This window comes from Astatotilapia calliptera, chromosome 16, assembly GCF_900246225.1.
Source record: "Astatotilapia calliptera chromosome 16, fAstCal1.2, whole genome shotgun sequence".
Taxonomy (NCBI): Eukaryota; Metazoa; Chordata; class Actinopteri; order Cichliformes; family Cichlidae; genus Astatotilapia; species Astatotilapia calliptera.
This window is the reverse complement of record NC_039317.1, coordinates 9,838,417-9,856,964: the sequence shown is the minus strand read 5'-3', so window position 1 is coordinate 9,856,964 and position 18,548 is coordinate 9,838,417.

The following is an 18,548-nucleotide window of genomic DNA, read 5'->3' as shown; positions in this document are numbered from 1 at the left end:
GAACTAATAAAGTGCTAGAATTCCATTCACCAAATATGAAGCACAATCTTCTTGGAAATATTGTGAGATAATTTTACTGAAAAGCCTTAACAAAATCCAAATAGATAAGTTAAATAGGATACATTTTTCACCCATTATCTAGTTTGGTCCTTTCACTTTTGTTTAATTTTTCAGTCTATGAATATGCCGCTGAGTTGAATAAAATGTATATATGCAGAAAAAAAACATTAATTATAATCAACAGTGTCTTTTTAAATGTATTGACAGTAAGGAAAATCTCAAACATCAGCAGCCTCTGATTCTCTAAAACCAGCTCCCAAACACAGGGTTAGGGGTCTGCGCTGTGTGAAATAGCCAGCACTGTGGTAATGATGTTCTCAACGGTTACGTTCACGTGCAGTGGAGACACAGATCAGTGTGACTGTGACATGTGCGGTGCTGTGTTAATGTTATTTGGGCACATAATATGACTGGCTTATAATATGACTCTGTATTCGCCCTGCCAGCTGTGGGAGTGGGTGGAAGCAAAGTGTCCAGGGTCATAAATCAGCAGTCGTTGTTCCCACAGGAAGAAGCTCTGTCTGAACCGTCAGAGGGAAAGCAGGACGTGTAGGGAGGGGTGAGCCTGGGGGAAGAAGGTGCTCTGTGGGCTTTTTGGTAACAATCTTAAGTGTAAGTGGCAGGAACTTGGAGTTGGCGTGAGTGAGTGATGAATGTTAATAATATTACATGTGGGCATGCGAGGCTAAAAGTGCCTTGCAGTTTTCACTTGGCTCGGGTGTGCTTCTTGGCACAGCTGACTGAAGTTCTCCCACCACTACCTTTTCCAGCTCCTCCTCTTTGTACAGCCCTGAACATTTACACATGGAAAAACAGGACTCGCAGCACTCCCTGTAACACTGCACGCACACACAGCAAAACAATAAATCTGCTTTTGTCAAAACTCCGTCAGTCTCTTGTGTTTGCTTCAGTCCATTGTTGAATTTTCTCAAAGGCTATTTTAGGACGAACGTTGTGAATCCGAGTTCTATTCCAGGACATCGCACATGCGTGTGTGCACACTTCAAAGTTTGGTAAAACATCTGTTTGCACCACTAACTCTGCTCTTACATGTTTGATGTGTAATTGCTCAGACAGGACTGCTTCTCTGATGCTGTAATTTACACTTGGTTAAACTCCTCCCACACATTATCATAATGACTCTGTAATTAGGTTTATTCCATGTGCTTCAAATTAACTTTTTTTTTTTCATTTTTAAAGAACAGCAGCTAATTTAGTTCATTCTCTCTGTTTAATATGTCACTAAATGTTGCACTACACATTTGTGCAGAGTTAATTACATGTCCACACATCAGAATCCATACAGAGATGTGAACATTCGCATGTAACAGTCAGTATTTTTTGATTTGTTATTTTTATGTTAATGATAAATGATTATAAAAGATCTTATAAATGACAGTTTTGTCTCTCACAATAAAGTGAAATGTGTTTAAAAGTTTTACAAAGGGATTGAAGACACTTTGTACTTTAGGGGAACCCCTTTAACAAAGCTGTTAATCTCCACTGCTTTTGCATTGTCCTCAGTTTATCCCCGTCCCCAGAAGTGTCTGTGATATGCTGTATGTACACACACCAGAAAAAAATCTTAAAATGCAACAAAAGAAAATACTTTTTTTCTTTTGAGGTTTTTTTTTTTTCATATTTTCACGATTACCTCCATGCTCCTGGGACAGAGTTTTACAAAGGGCTGATATCCTTGTCGATAATACAGAGGACAGTGTAGTGTTGTCGGTGTTGATACAGTGTTGTCTGTATGTAGGTGAGTCTTTCTCAGCTCCATCCAGTCCGGCCAGTTTGCCACAGATACGGGGTCTGAGTTCTTCTAAAAGGGGGAAAGTTCCACCATCAGTGACCCTCAAACAAAAAGCTTTTTTCTTACATTGCAAAGGTTCAGGATAACACAGCACACATTGACCGGCTCACTCGTGCCTGTGGTTAAGATTTCTTCGAATGGGAAGGAAAAACTCTGTCCTGTGTGTTGCCCTGCTCAAGGTGAGCTCATAAATCTCCACACCCACCCTGGGTGGTTTTGAGTTTGTCTCTTCTCGCCCTCCTGCCTCGTTTGTAGCACCAGCACTGTGAGACACTCGTGGAGTCACAGAGCTTAGGTTCAGCATGGCTGCCAGAGGACGGAGGGAGGGGGAACTTTAGTGTAGATAACAAAAAGAGTAAACATGGGAAAATAAAGTGTTAACAGCTGGAAGATGATAATGGAGGCTAATTACTGCTGAACAGACGTCTGACTTCATGTTCTGATGAACTACAGCTCAGGGGGATAGATGGTCTATTTACTCCAGTTCTGTTAAACTGACATTTTATCATTTTTAAGTATGGTGATCCCTGGCGCATCCCACTGGTTATATTTGTGAAGCAGGATCCATGTGGTTTTTAAACCGTCCAGCATTTTCTGACAGGCCTTTATGGAAGCGTTTGCTTTAATATGGCTTTAATGCACTGATATAATGGACAGCTAACCGAGGTCATATTTGAATATTTCACTTCCTTTTTTGCCATCTTTCCTGTATGAAAAACAAGCTTCCTTCTGCTTTATTGCCACAAAACATTGTGTTTGTGCTCGCCCTGCATCATTTCACTGTCCTTCTCAGACTGACACCTACAGCTTGGAGATCTGCTGCAGCTGGAAAAGTGTAACTGCTTTTGTTTCATGTTGTATGCTTAGTCATTTAAAAAAGAAAAACGGGGGGAATAAAATCCCACACTTACAATAAAGAGTAAAGCTGGACATACAAAGTGAATGTACCAAGTCTGTCCCATATTCAGCAAGTGAAAATAAAATAAACAAAAGGTGAATCAAATGGACCATTACGGCAAGCCTAGGATGGTCAATTTGGTAAAGTAAATCCGTTGGGCACAATCTTACTAGAGGCATCATCAGCTAGACTGCATCCTTAAACAACCATGAGCACCTCACAACTCCACAAATAGTTAATTCTAGTATTCCTTTAAGCAGCCGTGTCTTGAAAAGTGGCCCATTTAAGGGCTAATGACCCAAATGTTTCATGCAGGTATGGTCCAGACTGGATTTATTCTCTTGATAATGTTTGAGTGCTCGATGTTTTGGCAATAACGGTTCACACTGAAGTGCTATTGCATTGATATTTGAATCAGTTGGGTTTTTTTTTTATGCCTCAGTAATGCTGGTAACAGCTAGCCTTGTCAGAGATTCCCAGACTAAGTTATGCCACAGGTTTCTCCTTCTGCACACACAAATGTATCTTTCCCTTAACACTAAAAAAAGAACAAGTGCGTTGTGTGTGCCTTCCTTGGAGCGTTAATCTGTCTCTAATGTAAATGTTTTGTGTAAACTGCTGAGTTTAGTTTAGATCTGTGTCTGGATGCTGAGACAGTTCAGTGGGTGGTAGATCGTATGAGTGGGAGTAAGCAGCTCACTCGTCAGCACTCTTCTTTGTTGTTGTCCACGTGCTTCAGTGAAACTGTGTGAACCAAGTGGGAAAATATCAGAGACCTCTGACCTCCACTCCTGAAGACTGTCATTGTCAGCCAATCTGAGACTTAGGTGAGATTTAGCTTTTGATGCAAAGCTGCATATTTTTCATACATTACAGTATACTGTTTAACTAGCAAGAGGCTTGTGACAGGCAAAACAAAAGGTAACACCATCTTCTCATCTACTGTATGACGCGCACGCTGCACTGTCAGCTGTGCTTCCTCTCAATGATTTATTCAGTGTATTACAGGCTGAATGTACGCCCAGTGTGCTGTTGCATCTCTCTCTAAAACTTTAAGTCTATTGCCGTCTTTCATTCTCAAAAGAGTTTTTGTATGGTTTATGGTCTGTGGCTGTTTTTATTTTTTGTGGTTTTGGCATGGCTCCTTGTTTCCACTAAAGGAATTTGCTACAGCATATAAGAATCACTTGTTTGCAGCAGGACAACAGAAATTCCTGTCTGAAGATAATAAAGTTGGGTCCACATAGAAGACTGAGCAGCAGAAATGTGGGCTGTTGACATGTATGTAGATTATTAGTGCCTGTGTATCTGTGCTCATAGTACAGTCACAGCAGATCAGTCCCCAATATCCAGACTTCTGCTGCCCTCTAGTGAGTAGAACCATGTTAGTACAGTTGGGGGAAAAAAAGAAAGAAGACGTTTTGTCCTCATGCTAAATAGACCGTTTTTCAGAAGACTACACTTCAAATACTGTCAGTTACATTCTGGATTTTGAATATTAAAATATTTTCCATGCATGTGTTGAAAACATGCAGAAACCTGTTAAATCCTAACCCTAAATGGCCACAGGTGACCTAGTGGCTGTCACAAGGTTAGCAGATGAGATGTTCTTGACAGTTTTCACATTTAAGTCAAAGTCTTCTTTAACAAGTTATTTAAAATACATATTTGAAGGATGTGGGTAATTTTTTTTATGCTGCTTTATATTTTCCCTGCATTTCAAGGAAGGAAAATATAATACTTTTGAGCTCATTACAGTTATTTTACAGCTGTGGTTGTTTTTCTCTGCAGTCCACAATAAATCACAGCATAATATAATTAAACTTTCCAGCTGCATTTCCCTAAGGAAAGATTACTTGAAAGAAAGAACATAACATGTACTGAAGTTTGAGAAATAATCAGTTTGGCGATTAGAGTCAGATGTAGCAACAGTGTGGTGTCCCAACAATGGATGGTTGTAATAGAAGAGCCCCTGATTCTGGGCACTGCTGGTGGTAGTGACGCACGCAGCTGACAGCTGGAGACTTGGATTGGAGGCTTTGTGAGTGACCAGGTTGAGATGGAAATGGTGAGGAAGCGGTTCACCACAAACATGTCTGAAGGACTGAGAGACAGAATAGTAGTGATGGGCAGATGAAGCTTCATGAAGCACTGAAGCTTTTCATCCATTTGGTTCACCCCAGCGCAAAGCGTCTTGAAGCTTCATTTGCTCTAGCAGGACACCTACTGGACGTAAAAATATTAGTTGGCATGAATTTGAAGAGTGTGGCCTTTTGCACACAGCCTGTAAATGTCAACAACAAAAGGAGTGTGTAAAACATCTATATTGTAGTGATGGCAGTATACTGTGTATATTTACACTGGCAGTATGGACAATGATCATTTGGAAATGCTTAAAATGGAAACGATCATTTACTGTGAGGTGAGGTGTGGTTGGGGTGTGGACAGTGGTTGTGCTTTAGTAACGTTGAGGTATGGACAGCTACACAGTCCTGCCTGTTCACATTTTATTCTGTAAAAACCAAATTTTCACTGCTTTTATGACCTTTTTAGTGGGGAGAACATAGCTAGGATTTAACGATTTAACAAATCTTTTACATCCTTTGTCCTCCACAATGCTAAATGGCTGGGAGTCCTCAATCACCATGCTAACCAGGTCTTCATCTATTTGAGATTGTTCTCCTGAGGAAAGACAACAAAAACAAAGCACAAATATAAATATCACACACGTAACTTATTACAGTTGTATAATATTGTTATATCATTTAGTAACATTACTGCATCCTATATTATCATTGCATTTGATGGCTCACCTGGTCTTGCTCCACAATCGGTGTTCCCCTTATTCTCATGCAAAGCTCTGTAGTGCCTAAGCATGGATGAGGTGTTGCTGTTATATCCCAGCTCCCTGGCACATAGCAAACACTTCACCTTGTACAAAAGTAAAAGCTGCTTAACATAAGTTTTATTGCACCATCAGTATTATGAAAATACATCTTCTGTAGAAATTTACATACCTTGTTGGGAGGAATAAAATCAAAATGTTCCCACACAGGGGAGGACATCCTCCTCTTCTTAGCTGGCTCCATTCTCTCCTGACTTTCTCTCCTCACTCTCATAAACCTCCAAACTGTCTCCAAACTCTCACTAACCGCAACTCTCCATCAAACACCCACATTTTGAATGAAGTCTGAGGGGTTTATATCGCTGTCATAGCTCGTGGCAAATTTCGAACCACTTCATGAACCAGTCACGTGGTACAGCCGGGCAGCTCCCATAAATGAAGCAAGCCTCGATATGCGCATCGCGGAAACGCCCCTCAATTACTCGACACAAGCTTCGAAGCCTCGATACAGAACGTCACCTCACTACAGAATAGCACTGGGATGGAAAGCACAGAGAAGAGAGGCTGATTGGCAGAAGGCAAACCAGAGTGATCCTGCAGGGTTTCCTTCAAATTGGAAAACATCTCTAAATTGGCTTTTGGCTTTAAGTAAAACAAGCAAGTACATCGTCTGTAAGGTTCTCAGTCATGGTCATGGTAATGTAGGGAGCTTGGAAAGAAAAGTGACTGGACTTCTTAAGCAAATACACAGTTTACTTACGAAACACACAGTGTTTCCAAGATGGCGCCAGTGTTCACGGCGGAGCGTCTCTTCAACTTCTGTTTGCTGTTTGTTATTTGTTCTTTTTTGTGTTGTCTTGATGTGTACGCGGGTTTCACATATCAAACTCTTCTGAATCTTAGGCCTTTGCATCACCAAACACCTGCTCTGAAGTGGAATTCAGAAAATTTTCCCCTGCTTCTGCCGGACTTTTCTAACTGCCTACGCCGCTTACCTTTTTCTCCTCCACACAAGAAGCGATCTAGGAGACGGGGTAAACGAGGCGGTCTCCGTGTTAATCAAGGCTTTTCTAAATTTTCATAATGTGGCTACTCGCAGTGCTTTCATGGATACCCTGCCACCTTCCCATGCTCACTGGGATCACTCAAGCCACAGATTGTTCTGTCATCGCTGGATTCGCCATGTTGGAGCTCATGCTCCCGTGGACCTGCCGGCTGAGGCTCCACCTGTTCAGAGTTGGGTACGGTCTTCCAGAGGCGGTGTGAACCACAGCAACCTTCGTCAACTGAGATATGTTCCAGCCAGCAATAATGCGACCCCTCTCCGGATGGCCCTGCTAAACACAAGATCACTGGCAAATAAAACTTTTGTCTTAAACGACCTTTTTCTCTCATCGGAGTTGGATTACTTTTTCCTGGCGGAAACCTGGCTTCGTCCTGGTGAGTTCTTCTCCTTCTCGGAACTTCTCCCTCCCTCCTGCCAAGTCTGCCTTCCTGTCAGGTATAATTACAAAAAACAGTCCCAAGCCTCGAGTCCTTTTTAAACTCTATGATTAACCCTGATGTCATTACTCATAGAGATGCGTCCCCCGCACTCTGTGATAACTTCCTAGGTATTTCACTGATAAAATCTTAGTCCTAAGGGCTCCATATTTGCCGACATTGGCTGGCCAAGTTCCTGCTTCTCAAGTTCAGATTGTTTTTCAGCAGTTTGAGCCAGTGTCTTTCTCCACCTTAAAGGAGATAATTGGTCACCTTAGAATTTCGAACTCCCCGCATGATATTCTTCCCTTCTTCTATAATAATTCTTGATATTATTATCAAGGCTGGAGCTTGGTTTAAATCATATTTTCAGAGAGGACTTTCTCTGTTGCTATGGGCCAGTAATTTTCTTCTTCTGCCCCTATCCACTGTGGTGTGCCTCAGGGGTCTGTTCTTGGTCCTACTTTGTTCTCCCTGTATATGCTGCCTTTGGGCTCTATTTTCAACAAATATAACATCTCCTTCCACTGCTATGCCGACGACATCCAAATTTACTTCCCCTTGACCTTGGATGTCTCTGACCCACTACAACCTTTGTTCAATTGTCTTCATGATGTTAAAGTTTGGCTATCACAAAACTTTCTCACTTTGAATGAAAATAAAACTGAAGTAATTGTCTTTGATAGTCATACCCCTCTGGGTCAGTTAACAGACACCCTTGGTCCTCTTGCCAGCCATCTCTCTCGCACGGTAAGAAACCTTGGAGTGTTTTTGGATAGCTCTCTTAAATTGGAGAAGCAAGTGTCCTCAGTGGTAAAAACTAGCTTTTATCAGTTGCGTTTGATATTGTTACGGATTCAAATATTGGAGATGGATACAAGAGGAAAAACCACAATAACAACACTGGTCCGGCCGGGTTGAGTCAAACGATGATTTTAATGATCACACGCGTGGGAGATGGACACCGTACGCAGACAGCATCAGATCTCGAAATGGTGGAGCATTGATCAAACTCTTATAGCCTCTAGTGGCCCCCACCTTATCATAAAAACCTAAACATTCACATGCTTTCTCTCACACGGCGCCTAAGCTACGACCATGGCTCCTTCTTTATCTGCTCCTGCTGAGATGGGGCAGAAAACTCCAGTATGTTCTGTTCTCTTCCAATCAGACAAATAAGGCGATGACTTTCTGCGAACAGTATTTCTTATAACTCAGCAGTATAATGCATCATAAAACAATATCATTCATTCACAATAAATCAGCAGTCTAATGTAATGCAAATCAGTTTAACAAATGCAATAGTTATCCGCTTCTTCTAATTCAGGAGAATAATGCAAACCAAAACTACATAATAATTCACAATCTTTAATTAAGGGTCTAACATGGCATAAAATAATATTATAATACCACAATATCAAAGGCGAAGCCCTATATTCCTTTAAAAGTACTTGAAAAACTTATTCATGCATTTGTCACCTCTAGACTGGACTATTGTAACTCTCTATACCTGGGCCTCCAACAATCCTCCCTCTACCGCTTGCAGTTAGTTCAAAATGCTGCTGCACGCTTTCTGACAGATACTAGAAAGTATGATCATATCACCCCAGTTCTAGCTAATTTGCATTGGCTAATTTGCACTAATTTAGCAGTTACCTGACTGAACTCCTCCGCTTGTATAACCCCAGGAGGGCACTAAGATCATTTTGTCAGATGCTCTTAGAACAACTTAGATCCTGGCTGAAGTCCAGAGGTGATCGGGCCTTTGCAATTGCATCACCTAGACTCTGGAATAGTCTCCCCGCTTCTATTCGCACTTCTGAGTCTATACATTCTTTTAAAACTCATTTTTTTTACTTTGGCTTTTGGATCAAATTAGTTTTAACTATCATCAGGCCTGTTTTATGTCTGTGACCTTTGATGTTTGTTGGTGTGTTTGCTGTTTGTTTGTTAACTTTTAATCTCTTGCTGTTTTTTTGCTGATTGTTAAGGACTTTGATCAACCCTGTTGTTTGTTCTGAACCTGAACCTGAAATACATCTTCCACCCCTGCCTGCCTCCAGACCACCTTTCATCAACTTCTACTTCTTTCGGCTGCTGTCTTTAGGTGTTGCCACAGTGGATAGTCTGCCTCTATCTCACCTTGTCTCTAGCATCCTCTTCTGTTACGCCTATCCTCTGCATGCCTCCTTCGTTGCATCCATGAACCTCCTCTGAGATTTTTCTCTTTTCCTCCTGCCTGGCTGCTCCATATTTAACATCCTCTGTCCAATATATCCACTAAGCCTCCTCTGCACATGTCCAAACATCTCAGCCTTGTCTTTAACTTTGTCTCCAAACTTCTCAGGCTGAACTGTCTCTTTGATGTCCTCATTTCTAATCCTGTCCAGCCTGGTCACTCCCAATGAAGATCTTTTAAATTCCTGTCCACGTCTCTAAACCATGCATCATAACAGGTCTCACTACAGTACACTACAGATCACAATGTCATCTGCAAACATCACAGTTCAGAGACTCCTGCGTAACATCATCAGTCAACCTGTTCATCACACGGCAAACAAGGAGCTTGAAGCCAATTTCTGATGTAATCTCACTCCCACCATAAAACCATCTGTTACTCCTACACCTCAACACTGTCCTCATACATGTCCTGCACCATATTAACATGCTTCTCTGCCACTCCTGACTTCCTCATACAGTAGCACAGTTCCTCTCTTTGCACCCTATCATCTGCTTTCCAGACCTCATCTTGCTGAAAGTGAAAAAGTGCAGCTCAAAACTTTCAAAACAAGACCATCCTCTTTCTAAAGAAGTTTTCCTTTTGGACTCAAAAGAATCCCCTCACATGAAGATGGGAGAGGACTGTAAAGCCAGCTGACTTATCTGCAGTCTGTAACTGAGCGTTCTGATGGGATAGGGAAATCTCCGAAAGAGGCAATGATGAGAGTTTTATTACAGAAAACATGTCAGGTTGGGGGAAATGGGGAGTGAGCTGGTAGATATTTCAGAACTGAGTTTTTCATCCAAGAGAGATGGCCTATGGCACAGGAAAGCCAAAATTGGTCACTGGAGAAAACAAGGGAAATACAAAGAACTAGAAGTTTCTGTAGGGAGATCAGGAAGTACTCCTGCTGAGGAGTATATACACTCTTCACCATTTAAAGAGGGAGAGAGGGGGTTGCACCAGAGGAAACAAAAACTGAAATTAAAAATAAATAAATATATGGAGATGCACAGAGTAAGTAAATCTTCAAATTAAGACTGACAAGATTGACAAAATGGAAAACCCCCACAAAGTACAGAGTGAACACAAGAAAGAAAGTTAATCAGAAGCCATTAAGTTACTACAGAGAGAATTGCCCCCTAAGGTATCACTCCTGTGTTAGCTCAGTTGGCCACCTGTGAAACTGGGCTAATTTAAAATTTTTACCCCTCCAAGGAGTTGCTATAGCTCAGTTGGTTCAGCCAGTGATCTGCATGTTGTACATTTGCCTTGGATCAGTTCTGTAAGCCACCCCTCTGCCTGCTCTCTACTGTGGATGTCTAAAAATGGCCAAAAAGGTTTTATTATTATTTATGTGGATCAGCCCCACAGTATATCATGGCTCTTTAAAGTTCATATTTTGCCTCCTGGTCCCTGAGGTGTTGAGCCCCAGCGCCCTCGGTATGGGAGGCATGTACAATATCCACAGAAACCTCAGAATCTCAGCTAAAAGCTCATATAAACCATTTCTACGACCACCAAACACAGTGAAAATAACAACAATTAAAAGAGCAGGTATGTCACTTCACAAAATGTCCATAAACACAAACAACCGAGCCTTATGTGCACAGAACCATGGCTAACCAAGTGAACAATACATTTTCTAAAAGCAGAGATCTCACAGATTCCAACACTGGAAGTTTCATCACGCTCCGACCAAAATTCACTGAACCAGCTGCAAAAGAAGACCACAAATATGTTTGATGCTCGACAAAAATTAACGTGAAATCAGATTTACCTTTTCCACCACTTCCAATGCGGGGTATGATCCTTGGTCATGGCATGTAGTTACTACTTTAAGACACTCCAGGTACGTATAAATCAGCTGTGCAGACGTGAAACCAGTGATCGTTTGATCTCCACTTGAGAGTGAGCGTGTGTGACAGCTTGTGTGTGGTGCCTCTGTGTGGTACTGTGTGAGAGTGTTTGTGTGTGGCTCTAGCTGCTGGTGCCATGTCTCACGGTCTCATGGGTTGCACACGTAGCGCTCACCTAGGGTCCTGCAGCCAGCTGTTCACCTGCCGTGTTGCCTGTGGTCTCGCAGGTTCACGTAGTCATTGGGTCCCTTCTCTCCAGGGAAGAGTTGCTTCTGCACGCTGTATTCCCCTGGCGCATTGCCTGTGTTTCGCCAGTTTACGCAGCCAGCAGGGACCCGTTCGGTAGCTCAGTGAGCCCAGCTTCCTAGCTGTAAAGCACTTCACACAGTTCAGTACGAATAAAGAATAACAAGAGGGAAAAAGTGTTGTAGCTTGTAGCTGTTGCTTATCTGGTAGCTGGAGGAGAGTGTGTTTTTTTTGTTTGTTTTTTCCTTCTGGATTCGGCTGGCCCTGCCCCCTTGTTACACCAGAGTATGGCCACCCTAATGGGCCATAATGGTGTCGAGTGCAGCATATCCATGCCGTTGGAGGACGGGCAAGATAGATGCATTTTGTGCGTTGGTTCTGAAGATTCCTTATTAGCCAGGGAAGCTCCATAGTCCTGCTTAGACTGTTTATTTTGCCAGCATGGACTAGAGAGGCCGTTTTTTTGCCTCTAAGCACACCGGCCCCCCACTCACTAACGTTCGTAAGGCTAAAGCAGGGAGAGTGGCTACCTCACAGGTGTTTGCCCCTCCCTTGGCCCCGCGTCTGAGCTTGAGCTGGTGAAGAGTGAATATCACCAGGAGGATGTTGACGCTGGGTCTGTCCACTTGGCCCGCTTCTGGCTGGCTCCCTTTAGGTTTGACCTATATTGGTTTGACCTATTTGATATCATGGAGCTGCAGGGCCCTCGAATGGAGGTGCCACTGTTGCCTGATTTCCAAGACCTGGTGCACGGCCACCAACACCGGTGGTCCCCTGCCTGCATAGGGTTTGCTGCTATGCACGGCCAGGAGCAGATCGCCTGTGGGCCCCTTACCCGAGACAATCGCTGTGCTGCTCAGGATGTCACGGCTGTGCTGTGCGGCAGGCAGGATGAAGGACCCAAAATGCAGGACAAGGAAACAGAGAGTTAATTTAGGGTGCAGCTTTATTGCTGGATAAACCTCATTACTCATTACATTATTTGAGGTTCTCGAAAAGTGCTATATAAATGCAATCCATTATTACAACAAACGTGACAAAACAAACTTCAAATGCTGAATTAAAACCTAAACTGGGGAACAGATACCTAGAAACTAAGAATACTCTGGACACGAGGAGACGCCAAACAGATGAAAACACAGACAATAAATAGAAGAGGAAAACGAGGGAATGAGGACCGGACGGGGAACACAGCTGACACTAATTAACAGACGGGACCAGTGAGACGCAAAACTAGAAACATTAACATAGGGCACAGACTGTCAAAGTAAAACAGGAAGTAATGAGAAGACACACACAGACGAGACCAGGAATAGCAGATATGAAAACATAACAGAAACATGAGATACAAAAGCACAGGGAAGGCACCGTAACAGAACTGTGAACTATAATTACAATACAAACAGAAAGCCATAATTCAGAAGCTATAACTTAACTCAAAAACCTGAGCACTAGATCACCAGACCCAGGACCGTGACACAGGAGATGTCACGAGGCCTGCTTAGGCGCTTTGCGAGTGTGTGGAGGCTGTGCCTATTATCCTGTTGATTCCTCTGTGTCAAAGACTGCTTCTGGCGGGGGATAGCTGAGGACTTTAAGGCTGCATGTTCTGAACCTTATTCTAGAACCCATTGTGCTTTTCAGCCGCAGAATCCAAAGATACGTCAGTCCTCTCTGAGACTGTTTTTTGTGTGACCAAACCAGCTGCCTCCGAGACTAAGACTTGTCATGGTCTGGTAAAAAATGTTTTCATAGACATTTGCATGGAAAATGCAAATGTCTATGAAAACATTTGGAAAATGCAAATGTGACAACCCTGCCTTCTTGCTGTAAACCCTGTCCGACTTCCACCTCTCCCAGTAGGGCGAGCTGCAGTAATCTCCCACTGAGGGCTTGAACTGAGAGTCAGCTTAGCATCTGGTGGCCTATCCAATCTTTGTCAGGCGTACCCGGCCAATTCGGACAACGGATTAGCTGTTCATTGCCTTCCATGCCAGGATCCTGAGCAAGTCCAAATCCTGGTTGTCCCACTGGGTGGTAGAGGCAATCCAGCAGGCTTATGCCTCTGCAGGAGTTCCCCTCCCCTCGGGAGTGCGGGCCCATTCAATCCATGGGGTAGCCAGTTCTCTGGCCTTGTGAAGGGGCCCTCCCTCTCTGCCATTTGTGCGGCGGCAACATGGTCCTTGGCTACTGCCTTTACTAGGTTTTACCACTTGAACGTGGCAGCCAGCCCCTCTTTCGTGGAGCAGGTGCTGGGTGCCCGTCAGCAGTAACCTTTGTCTCCTCAGTCGGCCTAGCATTTTGCAGGCTACAATGAGCAGCTGCTTAATTGCAGTCCTTGCGTCTTGTGGGACTCGTTCACGTCAGTCTTGCGTGTGGCAGACTGATGCCTCTGCCCACCTTTGCATTTGGCGGGGCCTTGACAGCGGTGGCGTGTATATATTTGCATTTGTATATAGTTTGTCTGTACACTTTCACTCTAGGGTTTCGGTTGCACTGTCTCCTTGCGGGGGTGTCTTAAAGAGTTACCCCGTACATATGGAATATGTAACGGAGTGGAGAGATAGTCTTGATCTGATAGAGAATGTACGGTTACACTGTAACCTTGGTTCTCTGAGTAAGAGCCTCTCGCTCCAGCTTCAGGCCACTCGGAGACGCGTTATGATCAAATTGTCACCAGTTTCACATCTGCACAGCTGATTTATACATAAGCTTTGGGGCGTGGCCAAGCTAGCCAGAGTGTCTTAAAGAAGTATCCGCACGCTACAACCAAGGGGGGGGGGGGTCACACTCCATGCATATGGAATATGTAATGGAGTGGAGAGCTAGTCTCTCACTCAGATTAACTCCAGATTAACTTGAACACACCCATCAAAAATTATCGGCCCAGTTACAGACATTTGATTAGACGAGGGCAAGTGTCATAAATTTTGGGTGTGTTTGTCACCTTGCAAGTTCTTATTGGTGGAACTGATGTAAACATGGTGATTTTATTATGATTCTGTGGGCTCAAATGATTAAAAAGAGGGGTTAAATATTCCAAATCGGCTAATAGAAGCCGAAGTTACAGCCCTTCATTTTTTAAAGGGAAAAGGCCTATTTCCAAATTGCCATTACACAAAGGGAACTTTGTGTAAAAAGGGCCGATGTGTGCGTGTCTGGGTAATTCCTCCAAAAATATTCAAAATACAAGCATTTTTAGGCATGTAAATAAAGTTAAATCATTTCTGCTTTTCAATACCTATGAAATTTGAACTGACAGATGGTGCCAGAATGTGCTCAATGGCAAAATACCTGACTATGAGTTTATAAAACCCACTGTAACATTTCTGTTTCACTTCAGCAGCATCAATCTTTGCATGCATATTGTCCATTTGCTGACTCTTGGTTTTCTGGAGCCTATTGTTTTCTGAAGCACATTTTCAAAGTGGTTTTATCCGATAAAATCCAGCCTCAGTTACTTTGACACAGTAACATCTGTTGTAATATTACACCTCTGATAAAATCTCACAAGTGTTAGCTTTATTTTAAAACCAAGATTGTTTACACAGAGTTTAAAATTCCAGAGAAATGCATTTCATTTTAGACGTCATTTTCGAGCAGGAACCTCAGAAAGACCCTTGGGGCTTGAGAGGTTCTGCCAATCACCCCCCAGGACACTTGGAAAGCACTTATAAATATTCTACGTAAATAAAAATGACTCCACTCTCTTTCAAAGTCACTGATCAGTTGGTCCTGGCTTCACACACATCTGTTCATTCTAAATGTTTGATACAGATGATGAAGCAGTGAAGTTTTCCTAATCACTTCGTTGATGTAGATGGTGAATGCCACGAGGTCAGTGAAAGATGTGAGAGTTCATACAGACTGAGGAGAAGATAAATCAAATCAAATCAAATCAAATCACTTTTATTGTCACATCACATGTGCAGGTACATTGGTACAGCACATGTGAGTGAAATTCTTGTGTGCGAGCTTCACAAGCAACAGAGTTGTGCAAAATACAATAATGTAAACAAGCAAAATACAAGAATGGCTACATCTGAAACTAATAAATATATGTACAATATATAATAGTATATGCATTTCTGGATGTGTATACTAAATATTTTTCTACGTGTGTGTGTGTGTGTGTGTGTGTGTGTGTGTGTGTGTGTGTGTACATATTTTACAAGTTAAATAGAGTAAACAATAAATAAAATATATAAAAAAATATACAGAGTTGAGACATGTGCAAAACAGTGGCATTACTGTACAGTATGGAGTGCATAGTGTTGAAGTTCCAGTAGTGAAGGTGAGGTGTCTATGACGTGTTCAGCAGTCTGATGGCCTGATGGAAGAAGCTGTCTCTCAGTCTGCTGGTACGGGACCGGATGCTGCAGAACCTCCTTCCTGATGGAAGCAGTCTGAACAGTTTATGGCTGGGGTGACTGGAGTCCTTGATGATCCTCCCCTTTCCTCAGGCACCGCTTCCTGTAGATGTCTTGGAGGGAGGGAAGCTCACCTCCAATTATCCGTTCAGAGCACCGCACTACTCGCTGGAGAGCTTTGCAGTTGTAGGCGGTGCTGTTGCCATACCAGGTGGTGATGCATCCAGTGAGGATGCTCTCAATGGCACAGTGATAGAAGGTCCTGAGGATGCGAGGGCTCATGCCGAATCTTTTCAGTCTCCTGAGAAAGAAGAGGCGCTGCTGCGCCTTCTTCACTGTTTTGTTTGTGTGTACTGACCACGTAAGATCCTCAGCCAGATGTACACCAAGGAACCGGAAGCTGCTCACTCTCTCCACAGCAGCGCCGTTGATGGTGATGGGGGTGTGTACTTCTCTACACCTCCGGAAGTCCACTATCAACTCCTTTGTCTTTGCGACGTTGAGGGTGAGATGGTTGTCTTGACACCAGTGGGTCAGGGCGCTGACCTCCTCCCTGTAAGCCGTCTCATCACCGTTGGTGATAAGACCCACCACTGTAGTGTCGTCCGCAAACTTCACAATGATGTTGGAGTTGTTAGTGGCTGTGCAGTCGTAGGTGTAGAGTGAGTACAGGAGAGGGCTCAGTACACACCCCTGTGGAGCACCAGTGTTCAGTGTGACGGGGGATGAGGTGATGCTGCCCAGTCTGACCACTTGGCGTCTGTCAGACAGGAAGCTAAGGATCCAGCTGCAGAGGGAGCTGCTCAGTCCTAGATCCTGCAGTTTCCTGTCCAACTTCGAGGGAACGATGGTATTGAATGCTGAGCTGTAATCTACAAACAGCATCCTCACATACGTGTCTCTCTTCTCCAGGTGTGACAGGGCAGTGTGTAGTGTCAGGGCTATGGCATCATCAGTGGACCTGTTGTGGCGGTATGCGAACTGTAGAGGGTCCAGTGAGTCGGGTAGTGCAGAGCAGATGAAGTCCCTGACCAGCTTCTCGAAGCATTTGCTTACGATGGGGGTCAGGGCTACAGGTCGCCAGTCGTTCAGTGAGGAGATGGTGGAGGATTTGGGTACAGGGACGACGGTGGCCATTTTGAAGCAGGCTGGGACTACAGACAGAGAGAGGGAAAGGTTGAAGATGTGCGTGAACACTCCAGCCAGCTGAGCCGTGCATGACTTGAGGACGCGGCCGGGAATCCCGTCCGGACCAGTAGCTTTGCGTGCGTTCACCTTCCTGAAGCACTTCCGCACATCTTCCTCAGACACAGTGTGCGCACTGACGTCATCCGCGGTGCGCACACTGTCCGGTCTCATGGTGTTTGTAGGTTTTGCTTATAATAACCAGTCCGCTGTAACTGTATGCCAGGCGTTTATTAGCAGCCAACATGAACGTCCGTACACTCGTAACCGGAAGTACACATCACATCTAGAGAGAACCACAGCGACACCTGCTGGAACTCTCCGTAACGGCAGCAACAGGAGGTAGTATGGACAAACATAACATTGCTGTTATCTACATCCCCCTTTTCAGTTTTTTTTTTCTTCTTCTTAATTTTGCACTTTTCAGGCAAACCCAAATCAAACAACACCACAGTGATGGAAGAACTTATCAGGTTATGGATTACACAACAAAATGAGGCTTCAAATATCAAATGAAATTCACAGTAATCATTGTCATAACTGCGACAAGTATGCAACAACATAACACGAGATAAAACACATTTCAAAACAGAAAATACAGCACAAGTGTGCTTTTAATCCACGTATTTACTATTCGGTTTAGACACTCTACCAGATCTGGTTCGGTACAAGTTGTCATCAGAGCGTACTTGGCATTTTGTAGGTGTCATCACCTGTTCTGACTGTTTTGTGCCATGTTGTGGTGGGTCGAGTTGAACTTGAACTGTTTCATGTTTGTTGGTTTGTGTTTTATTAGGTTCAGTTTCATCCGCTCGTCGAGATGAGTCCAGTTCATCTTGTGTTGTAGCGAGCTTTTCGGGTTGAGGCTCGCTCACAGGCAGAAGATGTTGTCTGTTGCGCCTGTATTCTTTTCCACCCGACTCAACGACATATGAGCGAGGTTCAGCACATACTTTACTTACAACTCCAATCTTGTCATGTCCTCTCTGTGTTTGTAATCTCACCACCTGGTTTGGTGTTAATGGACTGAGCAGCTTGCTGGACTTGTCGTAGTGCTGTTTTTGAGTTTTACGCTTTTTTGTGAGTTGAGTTTTGATAGTGGTTGTCACTTTTGCTGTTGGTGTTAACAGTTTTTTGCACACAGGAAGGGTTGACCTCGTTCGCCTTGATATCAGCCTCTGTGCTGGTGAGCCAAGAATGTTGTCTCGTGGCGTGTTGCGTAGATGTAACAGGTTCAAATAGAAATCAGTTCCATCTCTTTTTGATGTTTCAAGGAGTCTTTTAGCACTCCGGACAGCTCTTTCACTGAGTCCATTTGACTGAGGGAACTCAGGGCTGCTTGTGACGTGTATGAACTCCCAGTGTGTGGCAAACTCACGAAAGGTCTGGCTGGTAAACTGGGTGCCATTGTCTGAGTACAGTTTCTGTGGTATCCCATGTACTGAGAAGTGGTGTTTGCGTTTGTTAATGACTGAGGTAGATGTTAGGTTTTCAAGTTTATCTATTTCAAACCATCCAGAATATGAATCCACGAGCACAAGGTAGTGGCGATTGTCCCATTCGAATATG